This window comes from Anser cygnoides, chromosome 2 (genome assembly GCF_040182565.1).
Source record: "Anser cygnoides isolate HZ-2024a breed goose chromosome 2, Taihu_goose_T2T_genome, whole genome shotgun sequence".
Lineage (NCBI taxonomy): Eukaryota > Metazoa > Chordata > Aves > Anseriformes > Anatidae > Anser > Anser cygnoides.
In genome coordinates, this window is record NC_089874.1 from 31,852,367 (window position 1) to 31,865,163 (window position 12,797).

General features: G+C 41.8%; 1 long non-coding RNA gene across 5 annotated transcripts in view; it reads left to right on the top strand.

The window, feature by feature from the left end:
• Positions 1 to 4,684: 4,684 nt before the first annotated feature.
• The window catches only part of LOC106030169 (uncharacterized), a 108,228-nt gene continuing 100,115 nt past the window's right edge, over positions 4,685 to 12,797 (top strand). For 4 of the 5 annotated variants that reach the window (XR_010829157.1, XR_010829158.1, XR_010829161.1 and 1 more), the window contains exons 1-2: positions 4,685 to 6,669; positions 8,209 to 8,413. This is a non-coding gene — a long non-coding RNA (uncharacterized lncRNA). The remainder of the gene's footprint in view (positions 6,670 to 8,208; positions 8,414 to 12,797) is intronic. The other variant, XR_010829160.1, reaches the window with a different exon arrangement.

Here is a 12,797-nt window from a genome sequence, read left to right on the forward strand (position 1 = left end):
CTATTGGACATTCAAAACTATTTAATAGAGTAAAGGCATGAAGACAGAAACCTGAGAACACTCTCAGCAGAGGTAGCTTTTTACTCTCAGTAGTCCCTACCCCACAAAAAGAAAAAAAAATTGTTGCCAGCAGTCAAACACCTACCTAGCTGCTCACTCACTCCCCCTCCTCAATAGTAGAATGAATGAATGATAGGATGAAAATCTTGTGGGTTGAGATAAAGCCATGGAGATCACTTAGAAGTTATCATCATGGACAAAACAGTCTTGAATTGGGGAAAATTAATTTAATTTATTGCCAGTTAAAATAGATATAGATAGTGAATGATAATCATAATTTAAAAAAAAATAATAATGCAATTATGCCTTCCTCTAGTCTGTCCTTCCCCCCCCACCCCCCCACCCCTTTTTTTTCCACAGAAGCTCAACAAGGTGATCTTCCAGGCTCTATAGAAGATAGGGATTTGCTTTGAGCATTTAAATGTTTCTCAAAAAAGAGAATGGACAGATGTGGTAAGAATCATGACTGAGAACTCTGCAGACTGTCATGTAGACTATGTGTGGTCCCCATGTACCTGCAACTGACCAAGAAACAGCTGATGGTTTCTGTTCAGTTGTATTATTTGTTTGAAATTGATGAGTTCTGTCAACATATTTTAAGACTTTCTGAAAGTTTTTCTCAGATTTCATACAGTATCATATCTGCATTTCTTTAATCAGTTTGTATGCAACATAAAAAAAAGACAAAGGAGAAAGAAGTTACTTGCTAGGGCAACAAAGACAGTAAGAGTACTGGCCAAGCTGCCCATTCTGGGGGTAATCCTTCCCTTCCTTCTAGCAGGCATAGTGTTCCAGGTGTGCCAATTCCCTTGCGTGACCAGTGTGATGCCTTTTTGAACCTTTCTCCCTCTTATGCTGCTTTGCATATTCTTTTTCCATTGAAAAAGAAAGAAATTAAGTTTTAGAGTTTGGGGGATGAGTGACATGAAAAACATTTTATTTATATATTTCCAGCTTGCTCCACCAAGGAAAGAAAAGTAGATAAATGAAAACAAATGGCCCCATGAGAATTTCACTGTTGTTAAAAAGCTATTTTTCATTTAAAAAAGTAATTTCACTGAACAAAATTAAACATCTGTAATTGTGCTTTTGTTGATTCAGAGCCTGCTGAAGCCAACTGGGAGCTTTCCCACTGATTTCACTGATTTTGGATGGGGTCTCTTATGAACTAACGATGTGTTGTTGATTTGATGTTTGTTAAAAGGGAAGCCAGAACTTTCTGAAACTTTTCCTCAGACTCATTATCCTCTGCTCAGTTTTGTTTCTGTATTTCTTTGATGAATGAATGTATGACATCAAAAGGAACAAGGGAGAGACGAGTATGAGTTTACATTTCCCTTTCCCAGAACTTGCATGGTAACTTCATTTATTGTCTGTTGTTTTAATGTATAGCAGGCCAGTGTTCATGTTGCTTTCAAGATGGAAGTAGAGATTTTCATTATTCTATAGGAAGCATTTCCACGGCAAGATCCTTTGAACATTTTCCATTCCAGACTAAGGGAGAATACAAAAAAGCCATGGGATACCATTAGAAAATCTGATTTCATAACATTTTAAAAAGCAGCCTGTCTTCTTTTAATCAATTTTCTAGGATCCTGCTGAGGACCCCTCCTGACAGTTTGTCATCTTGTCAAAAATAAATTTTCTTTTGCCTTTGCTCTGATGGAGGTGGGGCCTTTTTTACAGATGGCTTGGTAAAGTGAGTAGGAACCCAGAAAGAGGGATAATTATTCATAAATGACATTTCCCATTTCCGTGGTTTTTCTTGAACAGGAAAGATACTCTAATGTTTGGTTCTAATGAGAGGAAAGGATTTATTGTGTCTCTGTCTTATCTCCTGGGAGTGTAAATGCTTTACTTTCAACTCTTCAAGTAGTTTTGATTTTTATTTTTTTTAAAATCCCAAATGCATTTTACTTTCTTTTGGCACTTAACTCTAATCATTATCCAGAATCCTGGCTACATAAAGACAAAATGTTAGATAACTGGACAGCTACTTAGCTGTCTAACGTAAGCTTTTCACAATAACCCGCAGGAGTACATCATTTTAATGATATCATTTCTGAAGGTTAATCTGTACTGGGCGTGAAGCATTAGGTCACATTGTATGTTTGTTTTCAAGCCCAGGAGGTGTGAGGGAGGAAGTGTTCCCTTCTGGTGCTGAATAAAGCAGATACACAGTCATGGCAAGATGGCCAGCATGAGTCACAGGTGGGAAACCGTCGTGGCACTGAAGAATTTGGCTGTAGCCACTGTCAGCATTACCTCCATTTGAGGATACTTCCCCTTCCCACACTGTATTGTTCACTTCTGACTCACCCTCACTCAGACAGATAAACCTGGGAGTCACCATAAAGAGTCTGTAGAGCTACAGGAAAGAATACATCACATAGTTACATGCTCACAGCTCACAGGTTTTAGAGCAGCTGTTTTCTTCTTCAAAATGTGTGGAACCAAATTGTAGAAGAGGGAAGTACATAAATCAAGTAAGGTTGAAACTTCTGGGCCTTAATTGTGCAGCACATTGACTAAGCACATTGACTTTACCTGCTCTAGAGAACCTGCTTTGGCAGAGGGGTTGGACCGAATGATCTCTTAAGGTCCCTTCCAACCCCAACAATTCTGTGATTCTGTCATTCTGTGATTCTGTAAGGGCATGTGGCATTTGGGGAAGCCAGGGGGGTCTTTTCAGGCTGAGCAGCTTCTCTGTAAGCTGTCCGTCAGAGGACTGGGCCTCATCTTTTGCTCCAGTGAAAATCCTAGCTTTCTTCTTACAACATATTATCCGCTAATAAATTGAGAATGGTCTAAGACCCAATGAGGATGAATAGTTTCCAGTGGTAGGAACTAGGGAGCTGTATACAACTGTTATTAAAAGGTGAATATAATAGAATAACAACCTCCCTCTTTGTCTTTCATTTAAAGGAAATGCTGTGTTAAGCATTAAATGGCTCAATGACTGCTACACAAAGGGGACTTTCTGTACTTTCTTGTGCGCAAGGAACTCAGAGATGTTATGTGAAAACCCTTGCCTACGTAGCAGACCTAGCAGAGTCTTGAGAGTTTCCAGAAACTAGTCTGAAAATTATAGGCAGCATTGCTAAAGTCCACTGATGAACTGTGGGAAAATCACTGCAGTCCTGTGTATCTTAAACCCTTTGAAAGAAAACCACAGGGGCATCATCACTGCTAATTTTGAAGAACTCAGGCAGCACAAAAGAGAAATAGCCGCTTCTCCATTAAAGACCATGATTCATGTAACATTTCTTTTCTTCCTCCTGCTTATATAATCCCAAAGTTTTTTAAAGGCTATTGTTGCTTTATTAAAAACAGCTCAGCTCCAGTTTGCTATATGTCCATTACTCTGTGAATTTATTTTTATCTGATTGCTGAACTCAAGATGCCCAAAGTGTTCCGTTATCCTCTATAGGGTTTATGTGGCATGGTTTTGGTAGTGGGGGGCTCCAGGGGTGGCCTCTGTGAGGAAGAGTCCAAAAGCTGCCCCATGTTAGATAAGGGCCAGTTTCAGCCTGTTCCAAAGGGGAGCCACCACTGCCAGAGTTGAGCCAATAAGCGTGTGTTTTTTGCAACTCTGTGAGAGCAGACTTAAGAAAGGGAAAAGAAAAGGAATGAGAACCAGCCCTGCAGACGCCAAGGTGAGTGCAGAAGTGCCCATGGAGGAGCCCCCGGTGGAGCAGGTGGATGTGGCCTGGAGGAGGCTGCGGCCCATGGAGAGCCCCCGCAGGAGCAGGCCCCGGGCCGGAGCTGCAGCCCGTGGAAAGGTGCCCACGCAGGAGCAGGGGTCTGGGGGGAGCCCATGGGGGACCCGTGCTGGAGCAGTTTGCTCCTGACAGATGGACCCCGTGGTACGGAGCCGTGTGGGAGCAGTTCTTGAAGAGCTGCTGCCTGTGGGCAGCTGCCGCAGGCTCAGTTTGGGAAGGACGGCATCCCGTGGGAGGGACCCCACGTGGAGCAGGGGCAGAGAGTGAAGGAGTGGCAGAGATGAAGTGTTAGGGACTGACCGCAGCCCCCCTTCCTCATTCCTCCGCACCACTCAGGGGGAGGAAGTAGAAAAGGGTGTATGAGAAAGAAGGTGTTTTTAGTTTGTTTTTAGTTTCTCACCGCTCTAGGTTGTTATTGATAGGCAATAACTTATATTAATCTCCCTATGCTGAGTCTGTTTTGCCCATGATGGTAATTGTTGAGTGCTCTCCTTGTCCTTATCTCAATCCTTGAGCCCTTCCCTTCATATTTTCTCCTCCTTTCACATGAGTTTAACTTCCCAGCTGAGTAAAACCACCACATCTCCTCATTTAAAATATTTTTTTTCCTACATAAAATGCATGTAGGCTTCAACTTGTGTAATATACTCCTTGGTGAAAGAAAATGTCTACATGGTGCTTTACTAAATATGCCATCTTATATTTGGCAAAAACATATCAAAACTGTTTTCAAGGAAGAGGATATGGCTGAAAAAATAACTCAGAGAGTCATGAGCTACATTATCTCTGTGAGAAAGAGAATTTTCATCACTTTTTCAAAGCCAGCTTCCTACAGCATGTGTGATCAGCACCTGCCAAGCACATGGAGAATGTATGAAGGGGGAGTTTTTTCAGTGTTTAGTGAATAAGCTGCTCATGAAAGGAAGCACAACGACAATGTGCTTACTCAAGAAATAGGCATAGCAAAGGCAAAAACAGTGCAAAGGTTCCTAGACCTCCAGTGCACTTACTCCATGATGAATGCTCTTTGCTGCTAAGGCAGAGAGAGATGAGCTTTGCTTCACTGCTTACTTCAGCTCTGTCCCCTCACCTCTCCCTGCCAACCAAACAGCTGACTCTCACATTCCCTGGCTTTATGGAAATTCCTCAGTGAGAAGCTGGACTGCACCCATAGGAATATTTTAGGAATATTCACTCTGATTGTTCACAAGGTGATTTCTGCCCTTAGCAAGAGTGAGACTATGCATTAAGCTTATTAACATGGATGCTGTAGACAGCAAAGCTCGACCACAGCTTTGCTGCTGGTAGTCTCTGGGAGAGCTCCTACCTCTAGCAGCCTGCCTGGGGTGCCCTGTAACTTTCCCAGTTAACATTCAAGTTTGTGCACAGCAAGTTACACTGACTAAAAGATGTAGCCAGCAGAGGGCAATGAAGGTTAGTTTTTGGAGCGATTGCATAAAACAGTCCCAAAGTGGTCAAAAATGTAGGACAAAAAGGTCACATAAAAGCATGTTGTGAACTATTGCTATACATCTATTTCTATTAATTACTATGAGACCTAAACGAACCCTTGTAATCATGTGAGCTATAAACCTCCTTCTTAACAGTCATATTAAACAATGTAGTTCCTTATTTATGACAATATAGTTAATAGTCTTTTCAACAGGGGGAAAAAAACTAATAAAAATGATACTGTCCTAAAATAGGACAAAGAGCTTAAGCCAATAGCCAATAAAAGTGTAGCTCTTCATATAAATCCTGTTTTATTGGTCTGTTCTGGAGAGCAGTTGTTTTGTTTAACTTGATAAACAGGCCATTTTTTCCCAAGACAATTAGGTGCCTCAAAGAAAAAAGACGGAGGGCTGGGAAAGTCAGTTCTTGCTCGGCTCAGAGGAGAAAAACTGCTTCTTTCAGTCAGATGCAAAGCTCTTTATCACAGATACTATCCAACATGCTGGAAATAATGTGAACTTACAGTAGAGAACAATTTTTTTTTAACTTGGTTGACATCTGCTAGGGACATAACTTATATCCAGGCGCTTGGGCAAGCAGTTGGTGCCAAGAGAGTGCAACATGCAAGTGTTATTCACCTCTAACAATATGGGCAACATCTTTTTTTTGAGCCTAATTGTGGCTCTGAGTGCCAAATATTTTAAAACTGATCTTTTGGCATTGCTATGTTAACCAACGAACAGCTTAATAGCAGGAAATGCCTGGAGTGTTAGTGGGAAATAGTATTTATTTATTCTGTAGAAGACCCTGAAGGAGCCCTTCAGCACTGGGACCCCATTGCGACTCTGCTATGCTGTACAGGAAGGCTCCTCTGCACAGTAGACCTGGGTTTTACTACTATATGTGTCATGCCTGCTCAGCGATCTGGGGTATGTCGCTTGATTTTTTTCTGCTGAACTTCCCATCTTGAAACAGTATTAGTAATTCCTCTATTCAACGTGCTATCAGAACAATATCTGCAAATGACTATATAAAAGCTAGGCTGTGTTTTGATAGGGTATAGGAGAGAAGAAGAAATATCTATTTTGTGCATGTTGTAAGTCCAAGAGAAAAGTGCTGGGCTACTTGACTGAAATGAATAGATCACTGCCTCCCAAAATTTCAGCAGAAAGCTTGCAGCTGTAACTGTCATAGTGCAATTCCTGTCTGACTACTCAGAGTAACAGAGCCTGGCAAGGAAACTACGAGACCTCATGCAAGAAAGAAAATACTCCTTTCAAAGAGGAAAAAAAAAAAAAAGGAAAGCAATTCTGTGCAATGATGGCACAACCTTGAAGAGCTCAGGAGAAGGAAGAGCGAAGTCCCAGAGGAAGCAGAGGGGTGTATACCTCATACACCCAGAAGAGCTTCCCAGGACAGGAGCAATTGGCTGGTGGTAAGTGCCCTGATGTTCCTGGCTATCAGCAGTAATGATCATTATAGCTAAAGCTCTCAGCGCCTGTGTGTACTTAATTCAGAAAGAATACAGAAGATATTACCCTGTGTCAGACCCAATAAGGAGACGTTAATAAGTACCTGTTTGCGCACGAGGCAATAGTTGCTTTTATGATGTCTCGTCAGCTAACAGCGAGGAGCCCAGCTGGCGCCAGCTCAGATGTGAAGTGGGACCTACCTGGAGAGATGGCAAATATTTGACTTGGTGCTGATGAGCTAGATTTCAGTCATGGCACTCTGCTCCCTGTCAAGTGAATCGTGGCAGAGGTAGTGGGTGTGCTTGAACCCTAACGAGTCTCCTTTTAATGACTGCTGACTTTTGTCTTTTCACTGGTCTGTCTCAGACTGAGCCCCGAGCATCCCAAACTGGAGGGTTATCAGAGGCAGCAGCGAGTTGTGAGTAAAGGGGCTTCACATGAGTGCAGAGTGGTACATGAGGTGGGGTGACAATCAGCTGGAACTTAGACTATGTGCTCACGATTGGTAAATTAAGTGAAATTAGTGAGCACAAGAGCTGTAGACAATTCCCAAGGAAATTATATCCATAGGCTTTAATATTTTATAGTATACATACTTATATACATATTTATTTTGAGGCTAAGGGGGTTATTACTTCAGTCCTTCAGTCTCCTATGTCTCACCCATATGACACAGGGAACTGAAATGAAGATATAGAAAAAATAAAGCATGTTTGCTTTTGATTTAAAGACCATAATAAAGCATTCACATGAGCACAAGTGAAGTGTAATCACAGAGTGGCTCTGCTCTGAGCTCTTTGACTGCTGCCTTGAGAGCTAAGAGAAGCTGTTTCAGGGGGATAACGTCCTGGGGAGGGGAACACAGAAGGGTGACAGTCCATCCCCTGGCACGGGGACCTGCTGGGTCTTCTTTTTTCATAAATGCAGGCTTCCAGGTGTGCAGTGGAGGGCAGCCTGCTTACGCTTCCCCTCTTCTAGGGATGGCTTCCCTCCTGAGTCATCAGGGCCAGCTGAGGATTTGATAAACATAAGGTTGCTCCAGTTTAGCTGCAGCTCGGTGTTTTAATGGAGTCAGGGCACTGTAATGCAGCAGCACTTCTGCCAGCCTGATGTACTCCGCCAGCATAGATTAAGTGAAATCAGTGAGCATGAGAGTTGTAGGCAAGTCCCAAATAAATTACATTCAGAGAGTTTAAATATTTTATTCATTTTATTTTTTGAGGCTAAAGGGGTTGGTAATTCAGTCTCCTATGTCCCATCCACAACAGAGACTTTCTCCCAGCTACTCCTACCCTTTGAGGACAGATAGTAAACCTTAAGGAAAAATGCCAACATCCATTGATATCCACTCAGATGTGCAAAATAAAAATCCCTAACTCCTTGCCCTCCTTGCCCTTTAAATTAATCATCAGGGGATTTTCTTTACTTTCCTGTCTTGAGCCATAGGAAGAAGAGGATAATGCTGAAATTTTTTTTCTTTTCTTTTTTATTTTTCCCGAGAGATGTTCACACATTAGAGCAAAGTTGAAAGCACTAACCAAGGAATAGGCAACCTTCCTTCGTGTACCTCCCCTCACAACCATTTCTTCAGTGGCCAGAGAATTATCAGCTGTTTGGGGAGCGGAGGGGAAAGGCAACTCCAAGAGAGTCTCTTCCTAACCAGGGGAATGGGCACTGGCCCCCCAGGAGCCTCCCAGGAAGACACAGGTGAGTTGGAAGGCAGCTGAGCCCCATACAGATGCACTGTGGAGGTGTGTGAGCATGACAATGCCCTGGTAAAGCTCTGTGGCTGGTCACTGGACATCATCTTTGAGCTGCATACAGATCAGGCATCGTGGCTGGTGGTCCCTATGATGAACATTTAATAAGAGATCCTATTATAGTTAAATGATGAAGAAAATCTTGAAAGCCTATCAATTTATGAGAAAAGTGCAATTGGTGAAAGCACTGGGAAATACACTGGGAAGAAAGAGAAATTTTGATATTTTCAAGAAAAGCAAGATTTAGTTTCAAAACTTGTGAGAGAATCACAAATGCTTGAGGTCTAATCCTTTCTCTACCATTCTTGCTTTGGCTTCAGTGAAACATAGCCAGTCCTATTATTAAATGTGGAGAGTAATCTCTAGTGCCCTTTTATATCCAATGACAAAGTTTTATGGTTAGCACTTGCATTCTCTGAAATATCTAATATTAGGATTCTTTGCTCATAAGATCAGAGTTATGTATTTTAAATAGAGGAGCAGAAAATAACAATCAATAATAGAATATCACAAATGAAATAAATTTTTGATTCTTTTTGTATTCAAAGGCTTGAAGGTGAAAGCTTAATTTACTTTGTATTTTCTGCCACTGCAGCTACAGTTAATGACATTTAATTGAATAAGATAGAATAATGAAAAGACAAAAGAACAGTTGATCAGAGAGGTGAATGAAGTTTTTGAGTTTTATACAATAGGGAAATGGGAAGTTGACAGTGGTGAAGAAAAACATCTTAAGGGAACAGATTTGTGTAACTTTTAGAATGTTTTACATCTTAAAGAGTAAATGCTTGCTGCTGTACAGGAATCAGCTATGCCATTGTTAGAGCTTTCAACAAGGAAGCTGTGCAATTTGTGACGGGAGAAAGCAAAACACAGAAGGGTAAAAATATTTTGTAACCACAGTACAGTATAGAAGCAGGAAGTGAATTAGAGTTTTCTAAATCTGGAAATATTAATAATCAAACAATATCAGTTTATTTCCAGGTAGTCAGAATTAGGTCATTTAAAAAAATGTCTGTAATCTGATAGATAAGCTAGCAATGCATGCATTCTTAAAAATGAAAGTGCCTGCTCTCAGTATAGGCTTATTATATCTTACGATGTATCTTTACATTGAGGACTTCTGTGTTTTTAACAGCGAGTTGTAATATGTCTTTGCAGCTATGAGTTGTTTCCCGCCTTCTGACCAAAAAGTCAAAAATAGACTGGAAATTTCCATTTTGATAAGAAAGCCTTAAAACAAAAAATGGCATGGGTGTGGTAATGCAAAATGTATGTTGACATCACGGGCTCTCAGCCAGGTCTGTTCTGAGCTGATCCTACCTTCTCTCCTTCCTGCTTTCTCCTTTCCCTTCTTTTCCTTCTTTTCCATTCTTCATTGCTCCAACCCTATGATGGCCAGATATGAAATGCTGCCAGTCAGGATTCCCAGGCTTCAAAGGGATCTCTCATCAGCTGAGACAAAGCCTCTTTTGTGTAGCTCTTGGAGAGTGGCTCTGGCTGCTTCTGCGCAGTTAGGGAACTTTAGTGTTTCTCTTCCCTCCAGCCTCTCGCTGCACCATCTGGATGTTGCAGGGATGGTTTTTGTGTTTTCCCCAAGGTTGCAGGTGAAGTATGATTGCAGTCAGTGTGATATTCTGCAGGGACATATCATTCTACATGAATGGATGCAAACCAGTCTCTGCCTTTTTTCTTCTTCTTTTTTTTTTTGGTCAGGAAATCTCTCCCTGTAAGGTATATGTTTTAGCCTTGTGTTTTGCCAGCTCAGAACAGCCTTAAACTACAGGAAATAGGCAATACACTTGTACTGGAAATTCGTTACCAAATGGAGTTCATGGATACAGTAACAGAAAACTGTGAAAAAGAAAAGTAATAGAATTAACACTAAAAACTTTTTGATACAATTGGAATGAGGTTCTGAGGCTCAGAAAATACTACTGTGCTTTCTGAAAGGTGTCTCGGATTTTGCAGGATCTGTCAGCTTGATTTCACAGGGCTTTGCTCTAATTTTCCATGTCCTGTTCTCCAAAAATGTGAGTGCAAACAATGTGCCAAGTGCAAGCGCTGGGAAGAGTTCACCCTTCTCCTTTGAGGAAGTGATATTAAATGGGTGAGAAGGCAGCACAAGAACAGCCACAGTGAGTCACATCTCTGATCTGTTTAACTCAGTATTCTATCAGCTAGGGTAGCTAGCAGGAAATATTTAGCACGAATACCAAAAATAGGGCAAATACAGTAGTAGTCTTTCTGTAAGAGAATCCAAGAACTGGGAGAGAGGGATGAGGGCCACTGAATGAGGCTTCTGAATTTCTCTTACCTATTTGCAATGCAGAATTTTAAATTGCCTATGATTTACTCTCATGTAGAAAGATGGAGCTTATCAATGGCTTTGCGAAAGGAAAAACTTGCATTTAATTTCTCTTTGCTTCTGGCAGTTGAAGTTTAACATCACTGTTTTCTGGGGCCAGAGGCTTCTCAAGGCAGACGTAATGTCCTTCTGCATGTCAGCAGCAAAGTGCTGGTTCTCCCCAGCGCTTTCACACACTTGTATTTTCCTTTGTTTCTTCCACTTCACAAATCCAGAAGATCTTACCTCTGGTCAGTGGCTCGGGGCATCCATGCCTGTCTAGATCATGTGGCTCTTTTTTTTTGTTGTTGTAAGCCTATGGGACTGGGACTGTAGGAGTGAAGTTGAAGGTTGACACAAATAGCCTTCTGTGCTGACATAAAAAAAAAAGGCCTCAAATAAAGGTGGACATTCATTTTTGAGAAAAAACAAACAAACAAAAAAACCCAGCAAATTGGAAAAATTACTTCCAAAGACTTGTTCACTTTCTTTTGGAACTGAGGGACCTGTGAGAGTAGTGGCCTAGTGACCACTTCATCTTCCCTGCTCAACAAGAAGGATGCGGGCGTGCAAAGTTTCATGCGACAGTTTCTTGGGTAAGCGTTACATTTTTCGCAGATGTTTCAAGAGGGAATGCAATGTGGGATCTGCTTTCTATGATTCCAACTGAAGGAGAACCCAGAAAGGTGTGCTGTGAGTCACCTTTTGAAAATACTTCTAGATGCTCTTAGGAAATGCTCCTGGAACATTAGAGTATTGAAAAATGTCATAGTGAGCCTAAATCAGCACGGCCTTTTTACACTTTGTGGATAACAAAGACACAGCTAAGGGCAGAGCTAGGGGGTTCAACAAGGAGAAGGTTTTGCTGACCGCATTATACAGTGGTTACAGGATAGTGCAGTTCCTTGTCCTTCACTGGGCAAAACTCTAGCACACAACATCTTTTATTCAGCATTTAACAAAACCATTGCTGTGCCGTGGCTGCATTTCTGGGTGAAGCCAGTCTGACACTACCTTGGGGTAGAAATGTTCTAGGTATAACAGAAGTGTACCTTGCAATAATGAAAAATCCTTTTACAAGCTAGAGAGTAAAGCACTCAGAACAGAAGAGCTGCTCTGGTGGCCCCAAGGTGATGTCTCCCAGAGCAGACAGAGAGGGGAATGTACAACAGCAGCAGTATTTTACAATAATTTACGTGAAGAGTAACAGAATGACAGAACATGAAGCTACAGTGAAAACAGATGAGATTTCTTTTTTCTAGCGCTAATGACAGTGAAACGTTCCCACTAAGAATTTTATTGAAACTATATGTTTGGGGGAGGAAAGAAAAATCTATTCTTTCTTTCTTTTTCCTTTTTCCTCCATCATCTTTTAGGGGACAGCTTCTCCCTAAAAGGTAAACTTAATTTAAAAATAGAGGATAGAAAAGGCATATTAATTTTCCTTATAATATGTCTCACTGTCCAAAATGACTGTAAGCTTTTCCCTATTGCTTTCTCTGACAGATTTGTAGGAGGATGGATGGCAAAACCAACTGCAGCATGCTACCTTTATAACATAAAAGGGCCAAGGGCCATTTGAAAGGTGGCTAAGGTCACAACATGTAACATGTTGCTCAGCGACACCTTGGAGCCAAGGAGTCTCTCATGCTGTGACTCAGCTCCTCCCAGGTATGTGCCTTGGCCGTCTCCCAGATCTGCAGCAAGACCTGGGCATGCAGCAGCCCCAGCAAGCTGTGCCTGCTTTTCCCTGGGGAGCAAATGCAGGGGCGGAGGCTGTCACATGCTGCCTGGATGACAGGGGATACAGGACAGAGGATGGGGATGGGGGCAAGAAATGCACTGCAGAACCCCACAGGTTTAATTCTGACATTGTCTGCAGCCTATAACAAAGTGTAACAAAGGCTGAGACATACAAGTGGTTCCAAGCGAGCGGTGTCAGCACCTCCACTGAGTACTCCTCCTTCCACCATCCCTTCTCTCA